The sequence below is a fragment of the Lissotriton vulgaris genome, chromosome 2_2 (assembly GCF_964263255.1).
Source record: "Lissotriton vulgaris chromosome 2_2, aLisVul1.2, whole genome shotgun sequence".
NCBI classification, from domain to species: Eukaryota; Metazoa; Chordata; class Amphibia; order Caudata; family Salamandridae; genus Lissotriton; species Lissotriton vulgaris.
The window spans coordinates 30,613,551-30,639,394 of record NC_141688.1 but is presented as its reverse complement, the minus strand read 5'-3'; the positions used below and the strand labels follow the sequence as shown (position 1 = coordinate 30,639,394).

The window sequence follows — 25,844 nt, the reverse complement described above, 5'->3', positions numbered from 1 at the left end:
GGCACCTTACCAGTTCAGCGTGGGGCATCTCCATTATCATTCGTCCAGTAGGCCTCCCGACGTCTGTGGCGTGACGTCCGGGCCCTTACCACTATTCAAGTCTGATAGTTCCGCTTCCGAGCCAGTGATCAGGCCCTCCGCTTCCGAACTGTCACCCGATTTAGATCTCGTAGTGCCCGACAGGTTTATTACCACTTGCAATGCGGCTTTCCTCTCGCCTTCAGTTTGTGATACCGTAGGCTTTTGAGACCGTTGTCGGCTCTCCCGGATCCTTTGTGATTTCCGAGTCGGCTGCTGGGTTCGCTCTTCTTCCTCCCTGTATTTTGCTCCATCCGTTCCGGCCTTGTACATGTCCCACCACGCCCAGGCGTCCGCTGAATTGTGGAAGAAGATCGTCTTGTCATCCACCACCACTCTGAGTTTGGCTGGGAACAGAAGTGAATATGGTATTCCTTCCGTTCAGAGTTCTTTTTTGAGCGACAAGAAAGAGGCTCGCAGCTTCTGTGACTCATACGTATAGTCCGGGAAGAGCGTCACTTTACTATTATCCACCTGGAAAGGACCCACGTCCCTCGCTCTCTGTAGCAGCCAGTCCCGGTCCTTATAGTGCAGCAGTTTTATCACCACCGGGCGGGGCTGTTGACCTTGCCTAGGCGGTCGGGCCGGGACCCTGTGCGCACGTTCCAGCGTAAAAAAGGGTGATAGACCTTCCGGCGCCACCTCCGTCTTCAGGCATTGTTCAAGATACCCCACCATATCGTCCCCTTCCTTCTGTTCCGGAAGGCCCACCAAACGCACATTGTTGCGCCTGCCACGATTTTCCGCATCTTCAGCTCTCCTCTCAAAGGCCTGAATGCGATCGAGCGTGTCCCGAAGCTGCCAATCCATAGATTTGTGCTCAGGCAATATCTCCTTGAGGGTGTGTTCTGCAGTTTTGACCCTATCTTTGAGCTTGTCATGGTCGGCCCGTAACAGCCCCAGTCCCAGTGCCACCTGGGCGATGTCTTGCTGCAGCGCTTCTTTCGTAGCTTGGATGGCTTCCAAAATGCAAGTTTGTAATTGCTGCAGGTCCGCCGGGGCCTGTGGGGTTCCGTCAGCAGCTCCCGAACCCGCAGCCTCCTCCACCTTTCCCCTAGGCTTTCCCATTTGATCTGCTGGAAGAGTGGGGGGGGGAGACTTCCACCCCCACGCTGTCGGAAGAGGGGAGGGCAAGCGGGTCGGCACCGCCGGTGTTTGGACGGCTAGCTCTGGGCCTCCAGGTGTTTTCAATGTCCACTTGGTCGCGATTCACCCGTGTCCAGTATCGGTGGTTATCTCCTCTATCTGCTCAGTGTTGCTGCATAGGCCTCGGTCCCGTCGCCAACAGGATCCAGCCAAAACTGTCCCCAGGCCGCTCAGCCCCTTCAGAGATAGTTAAACTAAGTCCGCCAGTGTCACCTCCAATGAGCAGGCCTTCCGGATGCACTCGGTCCCTCAAGCCGTGATCGTTCTTGCTAATGCCGCTCCGGCAATTAGGGCCACACTCCGGCGCTTCCCCAGTGCATCGTCGCGAGGTAGCGTTTCCCATTCCTCCGCCGTGCGATCGCGAGTCGATCTCAGGATGCTTCCAAATGTCTACTAGTTGGGCCCTTGTCCGCGCCGCTAGCGCCCCTCTGCTTCGCTTGCAGGCGCTGAGCTCCCCGCGGGTGCCAGGGTAGCCGCCATCTTTAGTTCTTCGGCCTTTGTTCGTGTGAGGTCCAGTCCGCCTCGACTACAGGACCGACGAATTCCCCTGTCCGCAGCAGGAAGGAAGGCTCAGGCGAGCCCAGGCGACGTCACCTCAGTCCCAGGCTGTCTCTAAAGAGGCGCTAAGGGAACTCGGTTAACTTTGTTCTCGAGCTCAAGCTCTGGCCGCCATCTTGTCTCAACTCGCGCTCGGCTCTTTGTTGTTTTTCCCTCGAGTCGATAAGCGCTGGGGACACCTTGAATTCGTTGCCCGGGGGTCCGTCGCCGTTCAGGTGGTCTTCACTGATCGAGTGATGCTCTTTAGGATGGATATCGTGCGGTTTTTCAGGATAAAAGCGGGGATCGGGAGCGGAGCTACGAGCTCACGCTGCCTGTTCGCTCGGCATCCAAGCCACGCCCCCCCTAACATTATGCTTTATATCTTTCATTGCAGCGCCTGCAGCACTTTTAACCCCTTGGGCGCGGCCGCGATTCTGCACCTGTGCGGCGTTTTTCGAAGTGGGTGGGTTCATGACGGCCCCCAGCCGTCATCAGCACACGAGCACCGTGATGCATGACGGCTGGGGACCGTCATCAGCATAGAAGGGGTTAAAGAACCTTACAACAATTAAAAACCCAAGAACCAGGACCCTCCCTTTTATAAATATCCCCTTCACTGAACATTCCTCCTCTGTTACTTTTACAAATATCCTTTCTCCTTTCCATCGCCGTCTCCCTATTCACCAAGAAGCCTTCCAAAGCGTCCTTATTGCTTGTTATTCTACTGAGAGAAAAACTCAAACCCATTAACATTCTTTTTTATTTCTACATTTTTTCCATGATTGCAAAACAAACTTGGGGCCAGATTCCAATGCGGTTAGGAAACCATTCCGACCGTATTGCTTTGGGAATGGTTTCCGATCGACTCGGGAGAGTCCAACTGACTGAGTACGATGCATCTGGATGCTTCCAGATACGATTTGGTTGGACTCCCGTTGACTTCAATGGGAGCCTGTGTTCTGACCGAATGCTTAGGCTCCCATTGAAGAAACAGGTGGCTGGGGAAAATCGGTCACCCTGTGGCAGGAACCCACTGGTGCCTGCCACACTGTGCAGGGTTGGTAAGGGGGGACCCATGGGTTCCAACATGGGCCCGATTGGGAAGGCTCAGGGTGCAAGGGGCCCACTTCGGGTCCCAAAAGTCTGATTCCGACTACTGATTCGAGTTAGAAGGCACGATTTGGAAAGGCTGTCTAAATCCAGCATCATAATCAGTCGCTTGGAAACGCAGCCCGTAGAGATATACGATTCTGCCCCGTGCGGCTCTGTCATTCTGAATGCCGTCTGGTTTTGATTGGCATCATACTCGGTCGGTCAGAAATCTTTTCGATTCGGTCGGAAAGATACGTTCACGAACTGATTCGGACGGAGCAAATGTCGTTAAGCGGCCACATCAGAATCGGGCCCTTGATATATCACCCATACTGTCTTTTGTAATACATTTCCCATTCTCCTTCATTTCACCCTCATTTTTATTTTTTATTTTCGAAGGGTTGTGGAGGGCGGGATAATGTTAGCCTCCGTGTCTTTAATGCAATCTTGATTCTCTTTTCACTTCGTTCGGAGACTCGCCATTTAATTTCAAGCCCGGAGGCTATCATTATGCATGTTGAAAGCCCCTTAACACTACATTTGAGACGTTTTATTGGTCTGAAATGATGCTTTGCAAAAATACCCACACTGGGCCAGTCAGCTACTTCAAAATTTCTTTCAGCCAACCACCAGACAAATATAACTTACTCGCCATTGCCCCTCGCAAAAAATGCAATTTGTATTTGTCTACATCAATGCCACCTTCCTTCATGACATCTTTCACCCATCTTGCAATTGTTGCTGTGCTCACTGCACCATATGGCTTCACATAAAATATCAATAACTGACTCTTCCCATGCTTTATGTATTCCAATCACCTGCTCGCATATTCACTCATACAAGCCACTGCACACAACTTTCTTTCCTCTGGCAATCTTGGATAATAAACAAACTCTGACATTATCTTTGTCCTCTAACAGATCTTAAAATACACCCCATCTGGGCCTATTATCTTGTTACTAACTTCTAGCTCTTTCACATCTGAAACTCTCCTGCATGCTACCAAACATAATAAAGTTGCCAACTTCTCGGAAAGTCTCCTCTAAGTCAAATATCTATTTGCAGGCCAACTTAAAAACAGTGACAACATCGCATTGACATCATGCAACACACTGTAATATGCTTTTGGAGGTCTTTTCAACTTCATACTCTTTAGAATTCTACACGTAATAACATTTCTGACCAATGTTCTAGCATCTACAAGTAAATGTCCCGCAGAAATTGCTGACATGTAGCAATTAATTGACCTATATCCTAATCCTTCTTCAAACTTCTCCTCTAAAAATCTTATCACCTCAACCTGAGGAGCCTCCATGAGATCCACACTTCTCTCCATGCACCAACTAGCCCATATTCTCCAAATCCCTTTATACCTACTCCTAGTTCCTGGAGCCCAGGATTCCTCTAGCGACTCTGCAGCACAACTCTAAAGTCCCTTGAAAGAACTTGTTTTCCTGAACAATAAGATTCAGCACCTTGCTCTGAACTAAAGGATGATTCTCTCCCACTGTGTTCCTTTGAAGTCCTTCTCTTGCTGGAATAAAAAAAAGCTCTGCACATGCTAACTCCATCAGTGACAAGAACCAGACCTGCAGCACTCAGAACAGTGTTACCAACACTATCTGCAATTTTTCCTGTCTCAACTTTATGAGTACTTTCTGTATTATTGCAAATGGAGGAAAAGCATATGCTCTTCTCCCTCTCCAAACCTGCTGGAATGCGTCTACCGGCGACGCTAAAGGATCCGGCCTCCAATCGAAATAACCCTCTATCTGGTAAGTCAATCGACTTGCAAACAGGTCATCCTCTAATGGACCCCAAAATGTATCTATTCTGCAAAAATAATTCGTAACCAATTTCCAATCCCTGCAATCCATCAAATGTCTTGGATTCCAATCTGCGGTCCGATTTAAATCCACTGGTAGGTATTCTGCTTTTACTGCTATCCGGCGCTACAAACAAAAATTACAAAACACCTTTGACAAATTTGCCAAATCTTAGGATCTTGTTACACGCAATCTGTTAATATATGCCACTGCTGACACTTTTTCCATCTTCATCAACACAGATTGTCCTCCTAGACCTCTCCTAAAACTGTTCACTGCATACAACCCCACAATTAACTAAAAACAATGTATATGACCAGACTTCTCTTCCTTTAACCAAACTCCACCTGTCTGTTGTTGCCCTAAACATGCTCCCCATCCACTCAAACTTGCAGCTGTCTCTAAAACAAAATGTGGAGCACTCACAAATATTGCTTGTCCATTCCATGCCTCCATATTGTTCCTCCACCACAGTAACTCTTCCTTCCAATTCCCTCAAAGTCAAAACCTCCTTTGTCATAGTCTGGATCTGGAACTCCTTTTTTATCATCTTCACTTTCTTCTTAACAAGATACTCTCCATTGTATCTACCTGGAAACCCAAATACTCTATTCTTTGAGATGGTTCTAGAATGGATTTCTCTTTGTTCAGTAAAAAACCTAAGACCTTTAACTTTCTCAAAACCTGTATCAACTCTTTACTCAGTTCCCCCTGACCCTATGACATTAACAGAATGTTGTCTAAGTAAAACTCATGCATATTCCCCTCTGATGAAAATATGACACGACCACCCTTGTCAAACGCCAACGAGCCGCAGAAGGCAGAATGGAAGTCACTGAAATTGGTAAAGTATCTTTCTCATCTGAATTGCAGAAATTTCCAACTCTCCTTTTCCATTGGTATAGTGAAATAGGCATCATTTAGATCCAATTTCACTATCCAATCCTTCTCCATCAACAAAACTAGCATATTATGGATTCCATCCACCTTGAAATGTCTGTATATTGAATACCTGTTCAGTTTTCTGAGATGTATGACCAGCCACTATCCTTTGTCCTTCTTATTTACTAAAAATATATTGCTTATAAAGCTTATTGTAGACTCTTCTATACATTCTATTGCACCCTTTTTAATTAATAACTCTATTTCTGAATCTACGATTAACTCCTGTTCCTTTGACATCTTTATTTCCCTTTTCTCTTCTGCTTGTGGAGGACAATCCATAAATTCTATTGCATACCCTTGTATTGCTTCTAATACCCAATGATACTGTGTTACCTTTTTCCAGTCCTCTGTGAAATATCTCAGATGTCCCTCTTTCTCATGCTTCCGAGCGCCTTTTCCAAGGCAGTGAAAGTATTCACTTATTTTCCAATACCTTTTACAAGGCCTTCCCTGAAAAGGGACCCAATAACATCTAAAACCTTGTCTTGGCAAATCTTTAATGATCTTTTGAGTCCTTTTCTAGGATCCTTGTCAAGTCGGAACAAAAAACGAATGAGATCTAGATCCAAATTTGTTGTTACACACTTTTTAATCTTTGACTGTCCTTGCACACTCTGCCTTCATCACTCTTCGCAACTCCTTAGTCAAGGGTTTGTGGATCCATGTTTTAATACATTTTCCTGCGTGGTCCATAGGACACCAATCACCACTTTTTGGGTGCTTAATATTCAAGGGAGTGAACATGTCTCCTCTAAATGGATCCCTAATCGTATCTGTTGAACATGTTATTTCAACATCTTCAAAAGCCTCATTACACTCATCATCCTGATGCAAATCGAAAATATGCTCATCCAGTTCCTTCCCATTATTCATATTAGTCATGTTCATCTCTCCCTTCAAGTCTTCTTCCTCTTGTGTGCCTCCAAGGGCAACCTTTCCATGTGTGCCATTAAGGACACCTGTCTTTGCATTCTGCCATGGACACCCTTCTTTGTAATGGCAAACAAATCATCCTTTCCCCCTTTTGACACCACAATGTCTCCTACATGACTTGCCTTTTTTATTCTCTTTTTTCCTACCTCACCGTCTTCTACTTCAGAAAGGAAAAAACATCTTACCCAAACCCTAAATCTCTTTTCCTTTTCTTCAGAATGACAGCCACAGCCTCCTCCACCTGTTTCCTCATTTCATGCTATATAAATATTCACTACCTCCTCATTCAACATTGCGTCTGTAACTACGAAGCCACTGCCCAGTTCTTCTGTCATACTTCCTCAAATCCAATAATCCAAAACTATTTACTTCCAAAATACCAACTTAGTGCCAACAACAAGACTCCATAAAGTTCTTCAATCACCTTCCTATCTCTCTCTATGCCAAAAGAAAACTGACAAGAGATCTTAATGTATTTGGCCGTTAAACTTCCTCCGTGCTATCCCGTTTTCACTTCTTCCTACCTATCACAGCTCAAATTAAAATGGCTGGCAACCTCTTGTGAGAGGATGTGCGTTAGTATAATGATTCACACATGCTGCCCATGCAAATCTGGCTGCTTACCATGCTCCGTTGGCGGGGGAGCTCCGAGTTGACCTCGAGCGACTCTTCAGATTAGAGCAGACTAACACAAGCCGCGTTTGCAAGCGGCTTCCTGGCAACAGCACAGGCTAACACGCGCCAAAGCGCGTACACAAAGCGGAATCGAAAGGAGATGGTCGCCACACTTCCATAAATTAGAAGCTTAGGTTCACACAAACAATGCTCATATCGTGCCTCCTCTATCATACATATATCTCAATTTAGAACTCAAACTTAAAACACATACTGGTTGAAATAAATCAGAAAGGTACTTATCTCTCTTGGAGCAGCATTTAAAAGAGGACGAATGTTCAGTGAAGGGGATATTCATGACTGGAGCGTTCTAGTTCTAGTGTTTTTAATTGTTGTAAAGTTCTTTTAAGGTGCTGCAGGGGTAGCATTAAGAGATATAATGGTAGCCTCCGGTCTACACCTAATTGTTTATCTGAGTGAGTGGTTGTGTGCGTAAACCTGGACTTGTGTTGAATACTCACCACCTCACTATACCTGTGCCTCCATTGGTATGTTTGTATCCTTGAATATAGCTCAAAATGTATATGTGAGTGAGTGGTCGTATGCATAAACAGGGACCTGTTTTGGACACTCACTGCCTCATTGTACCATTGCCTTCATTAGAGCATTCATATCGCTGAGTATGGCCTAGAGTATGTATCTGGGTCAGTTGAGGTGTGTGTTTCTGTAAATCTGAACCTGGATTTACACACCCACCGCCTAACGCTACCTTTTCACTACCTTTTCTTTCATATCCCTGAGTGTAGCCCAGAGTATGTATCTGAGTGAGTGACAGTGTGCGTAAACCTAGACCTGCATTGATCAACTTCCACCTCACCGTATCTTTGCCTCCATCGGAGCATTCATATCCCTCTGTATAGCCCTGAGTGTGTATCTGAATGAGTGATGGTGTGCATAAACCTGGACCATGGTTGGACACCCACCACCTCAATGTACCTCTATCGGAATATTCATATTCTTGAGTGTAGGCTTTAGTGTGTATTTGAGTGAGTAGTATTGTCCTCAAATCTGCACCTATGTTGGACACCCACTGCCTTAGTGTACCTTTTGCACCACGTTTATATAGGACACCAATCACCACTTTTTGGGTGCTTAATATTCAAGGGAGTGAACATGTCTCCTCTAAATGGATCCCTAATCGTATCTGTTGAACATGTTATTTCAACATCTTCAAAAGCCTCATTACACTCATCATCCTGATGCAAATCGAAAATATGCTCATCCAGTTCCTTCCCATTATTCATATTAGTCATGTTCATCTCTCCCTTCAAGTCTTCTTCCTCTTGTGTGCCTCCAAGGGCAACCTTTCCATGTGTGCCATTAAGGACACCTGTCTTTGCATTCTGCCATGGACACCCTTCTTTGTAATGGCAAACAAATCATCCTTTCCCCCTTTTGACACCACAATGTCTCCTACATGACTTGCCTTTTTTATTCTCTTTTTTCCTACCTCACCGTCTTCTACTTCAGAAAGGAAAAAACATCTTACCCAAACCCTAAATCTCTTTTCCTTTTCTTCAGAATGACAGCCACAGCCTCCTCCACCTGTTTCCTCATTTCATGCTATATAAATATTCACTACCTCCTCATTCAACATTGCGTCTGTAACTACGAAGCCACTGCCCAGTTCTTCTGTCATACTTCCTCAAATCCAATAATCCAAAACTATTTACTTCCAAAATACCAACTTAGTGCCAACAACAAGACTCCATAAAGTTCTTCAATCACCTTCCTATCTCTCTCTATGCCAAAAGAAAACTGACAAGAGATCTTAATGTATTTGGCCGTTAAACTTCCTCCGTGCTATCCCGTTTTCACTTCTTCCTACCTATCACAGCTCAAATTAAAATGGCTGGCAACCTCTTGTGAGAGGATGTGCGTTAGTATAATGATTCACACATGCTGCCCATGCAAATCTGGCTGCTTACCATGCTCCGTTGGCGGGGGAGCTCCGAGTTGACCTCGAGCGACTCTTCAGATTAGAGCAGACTAACACAAGCCGCGTTTGCAAGCGGCTTCCTGGCAACAGCACAGGCTAACACGCGCCAAAGCGCGTACACAAAGCGGAATCGAAAGGAGATGGTCGCCCTCTGCCGTATGCTCAAGCAATAGCTGAAACGTCCCCTGACCAGGATATATTTACCAAGTGCCATGAAGAAACTCTCAAGGACCAGTGCATCAACAGCATCCAGTGTGTCTAGTCGGCTGACAGACACATGAAGAAAATTCTCTCCAAGAAATATATATAAGGCTGTCCACCGTTTGTCCAAGTACTGATGAAGACCCGCCCCTGATTCACGTAGTCAGCGCATCACCACTAGGGTCGAAACGTCGACGCACCATGCTAGAGATCTAACTGTACAAAGTCTGTTAGGAACAAAAGAAATTATTTTGCCTAAATGACTATTGTGTTCACAGTTGGCAATCTTGAGTAATTGAACCACCATGTATTTATGTATGTATGTTTTTAACCTGCATTAGTTCTTCACAAACCACGTTGTATTGTAGTGTATATGTTCACTTGTCGTTTGGACAGCATAACTAATGTCTGAAAATATGTTAAAATATTGAGAAAGTGTATTACTAAAGATTTACTTTCTCTACCAGCTGGGTCAGTGTGCTTTGTTTAGTGCTACTACATATGTACCCCGGCAGGGACATTTCATTGGAGTCACAGAGTGGAATACCGGGTTGAAAGGTATTCCCTTCCGACAGAACCATTATTGTTTGTTTAACTACCCGCCCAGGTTCTGAGGGTTACAGGGTCACCCCATTATACTTAATGGAAGCGCGCACACAAGCAGCTGTCTCCCTTTTAAAAAAAATGCACGAGCTGCGGCCGCAGCCGAATCAGCTCCTTCACCAAGGTAAACAGTAATGAAGCAGCGCTCTCATGAAACTAAACTTCACCCTAGTGCTTCGCTTTTCATTTTTACTGTACTTTAAAAAATTAACATGAACAATTAACAAACCACCCACACTTCCATAAATTAGAAGCTTAGGTTCACACAAACAATGCTCATATCGTGCCTCCTCTATCATACATATATCTCAATTTAGAACTCAAACTTAAAACACATACTGGTTGAAATAAATCAGAAAGGTACTTATCTCTCTTGGAGCAGCATTTAAAAGAGGACGAATGTTCAGTGAAGGGGATATTCATGACTGGAGCGTTCTAGTTCTAGTGTTTTTAATTGTTGTAAAGTTCTTTTAAGGTGCTGCAGGGGTAGCATTAAGAGATATAATGGTAGCCTCCGGTCTACACCTAATTGTTTATCTGAGTGAGTGGTTGTGTGCGTAAACCTGGACTTGTGTTGAATACTCACCACCTCACTATACCTGTGCCTCCATTGGTATGTTTGTATCCTTGAATATAGCTCAAAATGTATATGTGAGTGAGTGGTCGTATGCATAAACAGGGACCTGTTTTGGACACTCACTGCCTCATTGTACCATTGCCTTCATTAGAGCATTCATATCGCTGAGTATGGCCTAGAGTATGTATCTGGGTCAGTTGAGGTGTGTGTTTCTGTAAATCTGAACCTGGATTTACACACCCACCGCCTAACGCTACCTTTTCACTACCTTTTCTTTCATATCCCTGAGTGTAGCCCAGAGTATGTATCTGAGTGAGTGACAGTGTGCGTAAACCTAGACCTGCATTGATCAACTTCCACCTCACCGTATCTTTGCCTCCATCGGAGCATTCATATCCCTCTGTATAGCCCCTGAGTGTGTATCTGAATGAGTGATGGTGTGCATAAACCTGGACCATGGTTGGACACCCACCACCTCAATGTACCTCTATCGGAATATTCATATTCTTGAGTGTAGGCTTTAGTGTGTATTTGAGTGAGTAGTATTGTCCTCAAATCTGCACCTATGTTGGACACCCACTGCCTTAGTGTACCTTTTGCACCACGTTTATATTCCTTAGTATTGCCCCAAATTCATATGCGAACGAGTGGCGGTATGCATAAATCTGGCCTGGATTGGGCATCCACCACCTCACGCTACCTTTGCCTCCTTTGTACATATGCCTGAGTGTAGCTTTTGGTGTGTATCTGAGTGAGTGGTGGTGTGGGTAAACCTGGATCTGCATTGGGAGACCCACTGTTCACTCTACCTTTGCTTCCATTAGAGCATTCATATCCCTGAGTGTAACCCTGTGCGCATATTTCAGTGAGTGTCAGTGTAAATAAACCTGGACCTGCGTTGGACACCCGCCACCTCACTGTACCTTAGGCTCCACAAGAACGTTTATATTCCTTAGAGTAGCCCTGAGTGTGTATCTGAGTGAACAATGGAGGGCCCAAGTCTGGATCTGTGTTTGACACTGTACTAAACTGAATTATTATTTGGGGTGGGTGATTGTCCACCACAAGGAATAATCAGTCACAACCCTTGTCAGGGTAAACCTAAGCTCAACCCCCTGTTAGCTGAGGCACAGAGTAGACAGGCTTATCTTAGGGCAATGTGTAAAGTTGTTATGATGTACCAAAACAATAATAAAGCCAAAATGCAAAAAACTAAACATTCCAAACTAAGATGAAAAAACATAATATGATGTAATAACACAATGACAAAAATCTGTTAAAGGGAACCAGAGATATGAATTTTTAAAGTTTTAATAGGAATAGTACCAAGAAGCACAAAGTGTCAATGATAGTCAATGGTCGCGATAGATGGGGACTAGGGTTTATTTTGAGGTTGACTTTGATGGGGAGCGGTTCGGACACACAAAGACAGATTTTTCCTAGGCAAAGATTTTAGCACCTAACTTAGTCCTTTAAGTACCCATCCACCTCAGGAGTACACTCCTAAGCCTCCCTAGCACTGCGGGGGAGGCACATAAAGACTCACAGGGTGTCAAGCAAAGGCCAACAACAGGGTCCAGTCTAGGTTCAGTTGCCTCTGCAACAGCTTGGCAGTTGCAAGAAAAGGCCTCTAGTAACTTGTTTTGTCCCTGTAGCTTTAACAGGAGGTCATCCTTATGACCATTGGAGTCCACTTCTTTGCCCTGGGCATAAGTGGGGAGTAAGGGGGGAAGGGTCCGGTTCTTCAGGGTCCCTCTCAGGTTAGAGGTAGGAAGTCTAGCCCTCTTCTGTATTTCCTCAGATCCAGTAGTTTCTGAGGAGTGTGCCTGGAGGTGCCACATTTATGCCTGGTGGGTGGGAATGCCTGCTTGACACGCCGAAAACAATGGGGTAAAGGTTCCTGGGGCCAATACTGTCCATTTAGTCATTTTCAAGATGGCAAAAGTCTTCAGCCATTCTAAATATGGACTCTGATGGCTGGGTGTGTGTGTTTGGGAAGTGTACAATGGTAGACCTAGTGTCCGCCCCATTTAAAACTACAATCCATTTTGAAGCAGGCATTGTTCTCCAAATAAATCCAGAGACAAAATTCTGGTAGAACAAAAGTAGGGAATTACCAATCAGACAGTGGATATGCAAGAATTATCTTGGCATTGTGTTCCCATCCTTTCAAGGGCACCCTAGTGTTATATGTAATCCCAGCAGACATGTCAAGCAGGGTTTGACACTCCAACAGTATTTTCCACTATTAGAGGATGCTCTCAGCCCTCGCCATTCTGCTGAGCTCCAAGGAGTCACCCCTCCCTATTAAGGTTAACCTGTCAATCACATTGCTTCTGGGAAAAAAATATGCACCTATTCAAATGTTAATTACTGGATAGGAGAAGTTAGGTAGAAAATGCAAATTAGCCTCAAAGAACTTCATGAAGGGAAAGGGTAACTTTCTAAAAGTTACTTTTCCTTAATATTTATTAAAAAGTTGACTACGCCATTGAATTGCATATTTAATAACTGTTAATAACTAACAAAAAGTGTTCTTTGATTATTTTTCTAGCTAGTCCATTCCTGAGATACAAATTAGGATTTTCATCTGCAGTCTGGTTTTCTACAAAAGACAGGTAGGCCTGCCACAGTGGAAAATTGCTTTTGGGTTCTAGTCAATGTAAGGACATGTTTACATGAAATTTCTATATTTCATATATTGAAATACAATGCATCTTGCCTTGTGGGCCACAAGGGCTACATAGGAGTGACATGTTCATATTTAAAAGGGAGATTTTACCTGTCACAAGAGTTTATTTTGTCAAATCGAATTGCGTTTTTACACAGCTACTAGCAAAAGATATGGGGTGACCATGCAAACACCCACCAGCTCACTCTATTATTGCTTACATCAGAGGGTTCATATCCCTGAGTGTAGTTCGGAGTGTATATCTGAGTGAGTGGTGGTATGCGTAAACTTGTGCCATTATTGGATGCCTGCTGCCTCACTGTACCTTTACCTCATTCTTATGCCTAAGTGTATCTCTGATTGTTTGTCTGAGTGAGTGGTGGTGAGCGGAAACCTCCTGTAGTGGAAAGATTTTTAAGGGAGGAGGTTCTCCTTCAACTTTGCAAATCAATATTCTGTAAGGGCTCTGAAGTGTCTGAGAGGGAATCAGCAGCAGACAGTGTTGCATTGGGAGGTAGGTATTTCATTGCCCAGGAAGTCGTGGTAGGTATTTCACTATTAGAGGTTGGGTTTGACATCCTGGAGCTGGAGGGCAATTTACTTCAACAGAGCAGTTGAAAGATTGCAAATGTGTGAGGAGAGCAACTTTAATACATAGAAAGGTAGTCTGATCACATTATGCAGCTATGGGAGGTTTAGTGTGGAGTGCACTAGAGGGGTGGGTGGACAAGTTAAGACCTGGTAGTGGAAGTCACTAGCTAAGAAAGGAGTTGGGCTAAAGATTACCATGCAGGGGCCATGTGTTAGCATAAAGGTTTTGAGGTTCAAGAGAATGAAGAATTGGAATCTGAATTGTCTTGGGTAAGTGTCAGTGGCTTGGATCATACTTTTGTCTATGTTATAAATAGAGATCAATACTTCAGTTTTTTTTATTGTGAGAAGGAGAAATAGAGAGTTTGAGATCAAATAGATTTTGATTGAGCATGTCACATCTAGAAGGTTACTGAAGAAGTTGTTGTGTCCTATGTAGAAAGACACCAGGAGCCAGGATGTATATTTAGGTCTTCTTTATTAATCTTCCAATTCAGGTTACATCTCTCTTGACTCCAGCCAGCCTAGTGTGGAGGGTGGTACACTGACCTGGAAAATAGTATAACTAGGGTAGGCTTAGCTAGTTAGTTTGTCCGACTTGTCCAAATAGCTAACCTGTCACTGACCCAACTCACTCAATAGGTGATCGAGAGCAGAGTGCTGGCGGAGCACTCTGTCAGAAGGTTCGATAACGCAATCGGGGTTCTGGAGAGGAGTTCGATGACCCAATCGGGGTTCGACTGTTAGCTGCAGAGAGGGCTTACAACGCTGGCGCTCTGAACTTTAGCTGTGGTGCCGATCTTAGCCTGTGGTGGTCCTTTCCTGATTCAATTTGGTCCTTAACCTGTCCTGATTCTGGTCTGCACCTGTTCCTTCTCGCTGGCACCTGCACTTTGGGGTTCCTATTCTTTATCTCAGCCCGTGGCCAGGGTTGGTCTTCACACCATTCTACGTAACTATAAAGTGTGGGTTTGTCATTGTACTGTTTTCCCTTTTTCTACCCACCCTATGTTTTAAATGTTTAACGACATTTCTTTCCAATTCATTGCATAATTCATTTTGAAATTCATCTTTCTAACTGAATGAGCAATTTTTGATTTACGATGGTTTCAAACATTTAAGAATGTACCTTAGATAAAGATCTTAAACCTCTCCCGAGTTTGTGGTTATTTTATGAAACGTTATGTTATTCTACTACTTATTTTCTTGCTAACTCCCTTGATCCTCCAGGACTTTAGGTATCGGTGACTAGGATTGGTAAGTTAAATGGTATTAGGTCCCGAATGGTTATACAAAATTGATTGAGTGAAGGTTTACCTGTCCAATGTATATAAGGTTTTATGGGCCCAGGTGACTATGTTAAAATTTGAGCAGGTGAGCTTGCGCTCTATCAGGTTATTTGGTAGCAGTGTGATGGTTAGGGTTTAGTTAAGATAGGTAGTTAGTTGTAGTTAGTTGGTTAATGTAATTACATTAAATACAGTAAATGGAAGCCACACTGTAGTGAGGTCACTTGCCTGTGGAAGTAAGTGCATGGTTAGGTAAAACCGGAAGCACTGTTTTAGGGACTTATCTGTATAGCGGGTGTGTAGCTGAGGTAATATTGTAAAGGAGGGGTGAGTACAGGAGCGTGAGAATTCTAATTGTTGATTGGTCAATGAAAATAAGAAACGCATTGGTATTGGGGGCTTTTCGTAAACAACTGAGTGTCATCACAAAGTAAAAGCGGCATAAATTATATGTGGCATTTAGATCCAGGATTCATAGGAAATAAACCAGATAGAAAATATCTGGGTTTTGCTAAGGAACAGATGATTAGAGGGAGACCTTATATCATGTACGGAGATAAAAGAAAAATGTCATTTGTAAAAAAAGTTAAACATTTCTTTAAAAAGGATAAACTGAAAAAAAACAGAGAAGGGATTATTATTCCACCACCGAATACGCCTGCATCATACATGATGGTTGAAAGGGGCTATCACACTTGCATATGGTTAGAAAACTGGATAGAATATACAAAAGATGATGGAATTTTGGCATTTCCAGAAAATGGTACCTTCAATGGTAGAGTTTTGTATAATGTAAGAGCACGCATGAATGAATTAGATCCTAGATTAACCCAATATGAGGCATTAGAGGAATGGGAAACAGAAGCTATTGAGCGAGATAGATCTAGAAGTGATAGGAATTTGAATACATTTTATCCTAAATTTCCTAAAGAGACGAGAGATAAGCAAATGAAACAATGGAGGCAGTCCATGTTAGTGGAAGGATTATATCCTGTCTGAGCTTTAGAAGAACAAACAGGAAGAAAAAGTACAGAGAAAACTAAAAATCTAATGACAAGTGTTGATCCAGAATATTGATTACTTGGAGGATTTACTAATGAAATATCCGCCACCTTATAATGAGGAGCAAAATCAAGTTAATCCTAGTGCTCCGTTCTTAAGGCCACCTTTAGTTCCACAAGTAATACATGAGGCATCATTAGAAAAAGTGTTACAAGAAAAGGAACTAGAAGCAATAAAAAAACAAAGCAATTAGTTAATTCAAAAAATTACACAGTTAAATATAAGTCCTGTAGCTTTAACGACTCCAGTGACTATAGGTCCTGTCGATCCTTTATATGGAGATAAGCAAACCAGTTCTAGACCTCCTGTTCTAACTACACCTGAAGTACAGCCAAGAAAAGAAACATTAATAGTGGATGATCAAGCAAGTGAATATGAGTCAGAAATATCTTTAATGCATTTACCTATAAGAGAACCAGTAAGTAGCTCAGCTAGGAAAACTACACCTGTAAAAATAGGTACAAATGGAAACCTCATCAGGTACGAGAAGTGCTACTGTAGTTACCCCAGAAGAAATTGAAAGATGGTCTAGAGAAATAGAAAAACCAAAATCACAGCCAAAAAGATTGGATATTTTTAAATTAAGAGTTAAGTTAGAAGAACTGCTTTCTGGAAATGTGGGGTTAGACCGATTAAATACATTAAATGAAGATGAATTGTTGTTTATATGTCGAAGTATCACTCGTAATACAAAAACATTTCATGAAAAGTTAACGAGTTTGGCAAATGAAATGGGAATTTATATTGGTAAATCTTAAGTGATACAGAAACCATATTGAGCTGAATTTTCTGATAAAGATTTAGAAAACATGAATGTGTCAGGTCGTAAATTGCAGATCAAAGAGTTGTTATCACTGTTGCAAAAATGGGGTGATTTAGACAGATGGAAAGCTAGATGGATAAAGAAAAAGGAAGAAGCTCAAGCAAAAAGCACTGTATCTGAATATGTGTTGAAAGAATCAGAGAAAGTAGAAACATTGTGCCCGATGAGAGAAGTGCCAGGAGGAGGTTATGTGCATGTTCCATGGTCTCAACAGGATATTCTATCATTTACGAATGATTTCCCAAAACTCAGAGCGAAACCTGTAGAGTGGTACAGGCAGGTCGAAAGATTTGTGAAGGTCTCGAAAGTGTTGCTAAAAGATTTGGATGGGTTATTTGACATTGTCATTCCTGTAGATTTGTGGACAGAGTGTAAAATAGCAGTTGATTGGCCTAATGATGAATACCCTAGAGATCCAAAAACAGGAGCTCCATCAGATGAAGTGGTGAAAAAATATAATAAAGTAATACTGTACTTGAAAGGAAAGGTACCCCCAAAAGAAACAGATTGGACAAGAATAAACAGAACTACCCAAAATAAAGATGAATCAGTACATGCATACTACGAACGCCTTTTACAGGTATTCAAGCAGTACAGTGGCTTAGAAAGCATTGATACAAAAGACATCACCCATTTTATTTATCGGTTTGTGTCAGGGTTAAAACCAGAAATTTCGCAAATGATTAAAGATCATAAGATCTGTTGGCAGGCCAACCCGATAGATGACATTTTAAATACGCAAAATATTGTGGAGAGGAGTTAGAAAATAAACAAAAGAATTTAGAAGAAAAAGTAATGTGGGCACAAGTAAAATTAGCAGAGCAACAAGAATTCCAAATGAAAAATATTCAGACCCAAGGAGATGGAAATGGGTGCAAACCTAGGGGAAACTTTAACCGAGATGAATTTTCCTTGTCATGGGTGCGGCAAGTTGGGGCATTGGAAGAACGAGTGTAAGGCTGTACTAAATAATAACATGCAAACTAACAATTTGAATTCACAGACGCAGAATGAGGTATCGCAAAAACAGTAACAACAGGTAATACAAAGCCAGTTATCATTGGCGCCTATGCCAATTCCTGGGAGTCAAACAACATACAGTGTAAATACCACAAATTGGGAGGGAAGTGGTAAAAGGGATACAGAGACACCCCAATTTCTTTTGAGTGACACGTATTTTGATGAAGATAGTTTCTGACGGTGCCTGAGAGGGGAGGACGAGGAGTGCGTACTTTGCGCTTCCTTGCAGGTAGATCAGTCAGGTCCATACATTGAGGGAAAGGTTGAAGGAAATTAGGTTACCTTTCTGTTGGACACTGGCGCTACCCGCTCTACTGTGAGAACAGCAGACGTTTCAAACCTACCCCACTCGGGAGAAGCTATCCAAGTAGTGGGCATTTCTAATAAACAAATTAGTACCCCAGTTACAGAACCAATGAAAGTTAGATTAGGCAATTTTAAAGAAATGCAAGCGTTTGTTGTATGCGACTCCAGTCCAGTAAACCTGTTAGGAAGAGATTACATACCTTCGGTGACGCTTTTTCTGGTGGATACAATATCTGCCTGTGGATTCCTCACCTTTTGAATACCCCCTGCGCCAGCATTCCTTGGGAAATTCTTTCCTAGCTCTCCCCACGCCAATGAGGACGTAACAATGGACCGGTTCTGCAAGTGGCATCTCGTGATATCACCAGAGCCACAAAAGGACGTCGTCGGTGTGATGACGTCAGTTCCACCCATTTTTTCCGTGCCACCGAGGCAGAAGGGCGGACTGACACATTTTCTTATTTATATATAATACATCAAAACACACACATATATATATATATATATATATATATATATATAAATATATATATATATATATATATATATATATATATATATATATATATATATATATATATATATATATATATATATATTTATTTTTTTCCTCTCAAATGCCCTGAGCTTTACAAAGGTCACTCAATGCAGCTCTTTACCATCCGGTTTAGAAGCCCCGAGGCTGCTTGCAGTTTTTTGCATCCATTTCGTTTTTGGTTCCTTGCTTGATTCCCCGACGCGTTTCGAGGCAGAACGCCTCTTCCTCTTGGGGGCTGCACAGAAATAATGAATGCCTCACCAGTTTTGTCTCACTGATTGTTTTATTGAGAACATCGCCTCCATGGGCGTGGCACACGATTGCCCGATGGCATGATGGTCCGTGTAGGTCTTAGGGTGAGTATTGTGTTAAAAGTTCAATTTGAAAGTTCATTGTCTCTGTGTTGTTTGTTGAAGCTTGTTACATCCTTAAGTAGGCTGGATTTCAAAAACTGCAGGCTTCGTTTTGCCTAGAGCTACACGCTTTCACGGAAAGAAAGGGTTTCCTTCCTAGCCTTTCCATATAGTTCTCGGAAATGGTGCTCCTTTGCCACGGCCAGGACTGCCGTGTACTTAATCTTCCTCTCAAATGCCCTGACCTTTACAAAGGTCACTTGATGCAGCTCTTTACCATCTGGTTTAGAAGCCTCGAGGCTGCTTGCAGTTTTTTGCATCCATTTCGTTTTTGGTTCCTTGCTTCATTCCCCGACGCGTTTCGAGGCAGAACGCCTCTTCCTCTTGGGGGCTGCACAGAAATAATGAATGCCTCACCAGTTTTGTCTCACTGATTGTTTTATTGAGAACATCGCCTCCATGGGCGTGGCACACGGTTGCCCGATGGCATGATGGTGCGCGTAGTTCTAAGGGTGAGTATTGTGTTAAAAGTTCATTTTGAAAGTTCATTGTCTCTGTGTTGTTTGTTGAAGCTTGTTACATCCTTAAGGAGGCGATGTTCTCAATAAAACAATCAGTGAGACAAAACTGGTGAGGCATTCATTATTTCTGTGCAGCTCCCAAGAGGAAGAGGCGTTCTGCCTCGAAACGCGTCAGGGAATCAAGCAAGGAACCAAAAACAAAATGGATGCAAAAAACTGCATGCAGCCTTGAGGCTTCTAAACCAGATGGTAAAGAGCTGCATCGAGTGACCTTTGTAAAGCTCAGGGCATTTGAGAGGAAGATTAAGTACAAGGCAGTCCTGGCCGTGGCAAAGGAGCACCATTTCCGAGAACTATATGGAAAGGCTAGGAACCTGGACCATCGGGAAGAGTAAACAGATTTAGTGGAGTGTCGTCTGGATGATAAAATAATGTCCACTATCTCTACTGGGAGAGAGAAAGAACTCAGGTTTCCCCGTTCAATCTCCAGGCATGAAGGTGCAGACTCTGGAGGTGGGGGTGTAAAACCTGCCCCTGCGACTGCGATAGGAGGTCTGCCCTGAGAGGGAGACGGAGCGGAGGGTGCAATGAGAGGTGAAGCAGGTCTGTGTACCACACCTTTCTTGGCCAATCCGGAGCGATCAATGTAACTTGGGCCTGGTCTTGACGAATCTTCCTCAGAACCCGAGGGATCAAGGGTATGGGAGGAAATGCGTAAAGGAGTTGAGAGCTCATATCTATCTGAAACGCGTCCCCCAATGCTCCCCGCATCGGACGCTGGAGACTGCAGAACATTGGGAAGTGCGCCTTCTCATGAGTGGCAAACAGGTCTAACCGAGGAGACCTCCACATTTGAAAGATGTGATGGACTACCTCCGGATGAAGCCGCCACTCATGATCGGCTGAGTAACGCCGACTGAGACTGTCCGCACGAACATTTAACACTCCGGCCAGATGATTTGCAAACACACAAATCTGAAGACCCTGAGCCCAGGACCAGAGTAGCAGAGCATCTCGGCAGAGACGGAACGACCCTACCCCTCCCTGTTTGTTGATGTACCACATCGCGGTGGTGTTGTCCGTCAGGACCTGAACCGCCCGACCACGAAGGGAAGGGAGAAAGGCCTTGAGCGCCAACGTATCGCCCGCAGTTCCAACAGGTTGATGTGAGACAACCTTTCTTCTGGAGCCCGAAGACCTTTGATCTCCAGATCCCCCAAATGAACACCCCACCCTAGAGTGGAGGCGTCCGTGATCACTGTGGCCACCGGCGGAGGAGCCTGAAAGGGCTTTCCTTGCGACAGCTTGCCCTGCACACTCTACCAAGATAGATCTGCTGCAGTTTCTCTGGAGATTTTTATCTTCTCCCTGAGATCTCCGTTGCTCTGATACCACTGCTTGCGGCGGCACCACTGGAGTGCCCTCATATGCCAGCGTGCATGGTTGACCAACAGAATGCAGGAAGCAAACAGACCGAGCAGGCGAAGAACCTTCAGGACTGGAACAACCGCTCCATCGTGTAACAAAGGAATAATTTCCTGAATGTCGAGAATTCGCTGAGGAGGCGGGTATGCTCGACACACAGACGTGTCCAGTATGGCCCCTATAAACAGGCTGCGCTGAGAAGGCACCAGGTGAGATTTGGGTACATTTATCGAGAAACCCAATCTGAACAACAGCTGAGTTGTCACTTGCAAGTGGCGCGAAACCAACGCTTTGAGTAGCCAGTCGTCCAGGTAGGGGAAAACAGGCACCCCAACCTTCTGAGATGAGCTGCTACCACTGCAATCACCTTTGTAAAGACTCGCGGTACTGAAGTAAGACCAAACGGGAGGACCGCAAACTGGTAGTGTTGTGACCCTACCGTGAACCGGAGATACTTTTGATGCGACTTCAGGATAGGAAGATGAAAGTATGCATCCTGTAGATCGATGGACACCATCCAGTCTTCCTGTTGCAGTGCAAGAAGAACCTGTGCGAGGGTCAACATTTTGAACTTCTCCTGCCTGAGGTAAAGGTTCAAAATCCTGAGGTCCAAGATAGGCCTCAAACGACCATCCTTTTTGGGGATCAGGAAATACTGGGAGTAGCAACCCTGACCCCTTTCCTGATCCTGAACCACTTCTGTTGCACCTTTTTGAAGCAAAGCAAGAACCTCCTGCTGTAAAAGCAGCAAATGGTCCTCTGAGCACCCACTCTGGCGAGAAGGGTAAGGATGAGGAAACTTTAAAAAGGGAAGGGGGGTGCTAGAGGGCGCGCAACAGTATGGCCACACGTACGTGAGGCTCCTGATGGCCGGACCCAATATCCTACATTTATCCTGCTGATAACAGAGGTGCTGATTGACAAAAACTAGCCAAGTTGTAACTGCAGACCCGGAGCACACTCGGTGAAAGTCTGAGGCCGATTGGTCAAGTACTGTGGAAACGGGAGCTGACTCGAGTTTCACCCGAGCGCTGAGCTGGAAACCGCCGGACGCATGCAGCGAGGATGAGCGCTGGGAAAGCCTGCGGTCGGAGGAGCGGAAGAGAGGCCCCAAGCACACTGCGAGAAAGGTGGAAGGAGTTGCCGTGAAGTACACGGGGAATGGCTGACTGCCTGGACTATGAGTGTAGGTATTTGTGTGATCATAGGATTTCCAGGAGTGGTGCACCTCATGTTGAGAAACGGCAGACAATACCGGAGAATAGCGGGCCCGTAGTATAGAGGTGAGGCGCGGCCACTGATTCCATCGTCAAAGGGATACGAGTGTTCCGGTGTACGAGGTGCCACGGGGGACAGGCGCACGTTGCATAGATGCGGGGGACACAATAAACGCGAAGCTGGGGTGGGCTCCAGTTTCAAAATTGGACGACGGAGCCGGAGCAGCAGGACTGCAAGGCGCCATTTTGAGAAGCGCAGCTAAAGAATCGGCTGGTGCAAGAGAGTGATGGAATACCTCCAAAGTGGGTAGAATAGCATACAGTGCTGTATGGTGTTTATTGGAGCTGTGAGAGGTGCCTGAAACCCTGCGGTATTAGACGCGAGCACTGGAACCATAGACCGTTGCTGAGAGAGCGGGGGGATGAGGTTAATTGCCCTGCAGGGGCACCGAGGAGCCCCATAATACGGCTGGAATCTAAGCGGACTGCTGCATACTCCATCGAGGATATAGTGGGGTGGCGATTGGGACCGTGGGAGAGTGCAAATGATCAAGAAGTCGGGCTGGCTGGGAACGGCAGCCATTGCGCTATCATAGGAGGTGGATAAAAGCGTGGTACAGCAACAGCGGCGAGGCCAGCTCCATAGGGAAGGATACACAAGAATTTTGCGAGGACTGCTGCCCTCCTTATTCCCTCTGCAATACTGAGTGATTCTTGCGACAGTGGAGGTCTAAGTCATTGTTGAGCGTGCATTCGAGAGGCTGTAATACCTGTCAAGAACCGATCAACCTGAGCAAAGTGCAGTGGAGGGGCACAGGTGCCTGAAATCGGCTTACAGTGACCCTGCACCAGCTGGAGAAACATAGAGGGGAGAGTATACATTGATTCCATTTAATAAAAGCAAGACACTTGGTAGAGCAATGGGGAAGTCAGATACTAGGCAGCCGAAACTTACCTTCGAAAACTCTAAGACTGTGTCCAAACATAAGCAAAGTGAGGCGGAGACTGTAGAGGAGGAACGAGGTGCGGTGTCGCAGAATGCAGATATGGTTAATATACTGCAAGAAATGAGGCAGGGCTTCGCGACGGTGGTGGATAAGGTTGATCGCATGTCTTCAAGAATGGACGCGATAGCACACAAGCATGTATGCGCATGAGGAACGCATCATCGAAACAGAGAGGTGAATATCTGACAATGATGACATCACGGCGGGACATACGACTCAACTTGCACGTATGGATAAAATCCTGAGGACCGTAGCGGCCAAAAATGAGGACTTGGAAGCGCGCTGCCGGCGCAATAACATACGGGTGGTAGGTATTCCGGAGACTACCAACACTGGCAAAATGGAGGAATATGTGGAGAAACTGTTGACAATCGCTGTGGGAGCAAAAGCGTTCTCCCCTCAATTCATTGTCGAACGAGCACATAGATCCCTCGGACCGAGGCCTGTACCTGGTGCAGCAGCCAGGCCCATTATTGCACGGTTGTTGAATTATCGTGATAGGGATGTGGCCCTGCGTGCTGCTAGAAACAAGCAGTCGCTGACTTACGAAGGTAATACTTTTTCAGTATATCCAGACTGCACACCCTTAGTGCAAGAAGAACGTAGAAAGTTTATTGAAGTCAAGAAGAAGTTACGAGAAGCGCAGATTGATTATGCTTTGCTCTACCCGGCAAAATTACGGGTCACGCACCAAGGCAAACAAAGATTCTTCACTAACTCTAGCCAAGTGGAAGTCTATCTCTGTACGGTGAAACAAATGAATCGAGACAGAGGAAGTCGTAACGGTTCCCAAAGATCCTCCCCTGCTAGAGTGGAAGAAAATCCACAGTGACTGTATAGTCAGTGCAGAACGAACAATGTTTTGGACTTGGCAAGTATAAAATGGATAAGGTAAATTGGCATGGGTGAGTCTTTATAAACAGCACCAGTTGTTAGAAGTTATAGAGTTCCGGCCCACCCCTCCCTGAGGTAAAGGACCCGACAAGTTTCATCACGGAGGGCCTCAACGGGAGGGGAGTGGCTGTGTAGCCCTCTAGAAAATGGCCTCTAAGGATGGCCCCCAGAGGGAGTACCCCAGTAATGACCAGCAGCCTACGAGTTGCTGTGGATATAGAGACTACATGGACATTGATGTTGGGGAAGAAGGAGGGGGAGGGTGACTGATGCTGGCAAAATTGGGTTGCTTCAGTGGGAGGTGGGAAGGAGAGGAGAGGGGTGTATGGTTGTGAAGTTGTGGAGTTTAGAGTTAACGGTATACAAGTGTAACTACGTAGAGGTCCATTGGTACGAGAATGATCAAGATATCAAGATATCCATTGCAGTGTGGTTAGGAGGAGTAGGGGGTCGGTCGAGGGGGAAAGTCCTTCCTGTATGCTAGTATACATGGTGCAGACACTCAGAGACTATGGCTGAGGCACCTAGGACTGACCTTAACATACTTACATGGAATGTGCGAGGATTGGGGGATCCCAGGAAAAAGAGACAGGTCTTATCCTATTTGGATAGACATAATGTGCACATTGCTATGCTACAAGAGACTCCCTGTCAACGTAATACACAGGTCACTTTTGCTAGCAAATGGGCGGAGACTAGAATATTCTCTTCCTATTCGAACTATGCCCGTGGCACTGCAATATTAGTTAAGAAACAGGTACCCTTCCAGATGGCTGGAGCTTCATGCGATTCGGAGGGAAGGTATTGTATAGCAGGGGGGAGGCTGGGTACCCAAACTGTCCCCTTGGTCTGCTGTTATGGGCTAAACGTGGATGACCCCGGGTACTTTGAAACACTCTGGGCCAGGATCTTTGATACAGAGTCAACACGTCATATGGGGAGGCGATTTCAACGTAACATATAATCCCAGTTTGGAGAGATCCCACACAAGGAAATTAAGTTAAACTATCATCTGATAGATGCCTAGAGGCATAGGCACCACAGGTAAGGGAGGGCACACACTTCACGGCGCATGCACACTCATGGGCCAGATTGGATTACTTTCTGGTAACTAGAGGACTTGCACCTGCGATAGCTGATACGAGACATCTTGCTAGGACGTATTCTGATCACACACCGGTATTAATGGCACTCTCCTCCACGGATTTTAATGTACCGTGTAGCCCCTGGAGGTTATAGCCCTCAATCCTACTAGATACGGTTTTTCAAGAGGAACTGAGGGAGGAGATAAGTGATTTTTTCAGACGAAATAAGGACTCTGTTGCAAGTGTGGAACTGGTGTGGGAGGCGTTTAAAGTAACAATACGAGGATATTGTATAGGGAAAGAAGCAGGAGTGCTTAAGGATATACAAGCCACAATTAGAGCTCTGGATAGGGACCTCAAACGATTAGAAGCTGAGCTTGCGGAGTCACCAAATGGAGGGACACAGGCAGCCTTTAGGGAAAAATTAACACTATACATGAAAGAAGACCAGAGGGAGGCGAGATATAAAAGCAAGTACTGGATTGCC

At 44.8% G+C, this 25,844-nt stretch overlaps 1 long non-coding RNA gene across 1 annotated transcript in view; it reads left to right on the top strand.

The window, feature by feature from the left end:
- Positions 1-14,951, top strand: part of LOC147728969 (uncharacterized) — a 32,422-nt gene extending 17,471 nt beyond the window's left edge. Inside the window, exons 2-3 of the long non-coding RNA XR_015309199.1 lie at positions 13,110-13,173; positions 14,460-14,951. This is a non-coding gene — a long non-coding RNA (uncharacterized LOC147728969). The remainder of the gene's footprint in view (positions 1-13,109; positions 13,174-14,459) is intronic.
- The last annotated feature ends 10,893 nt before the right edge of the window (positions 14,952-25,844 follow it).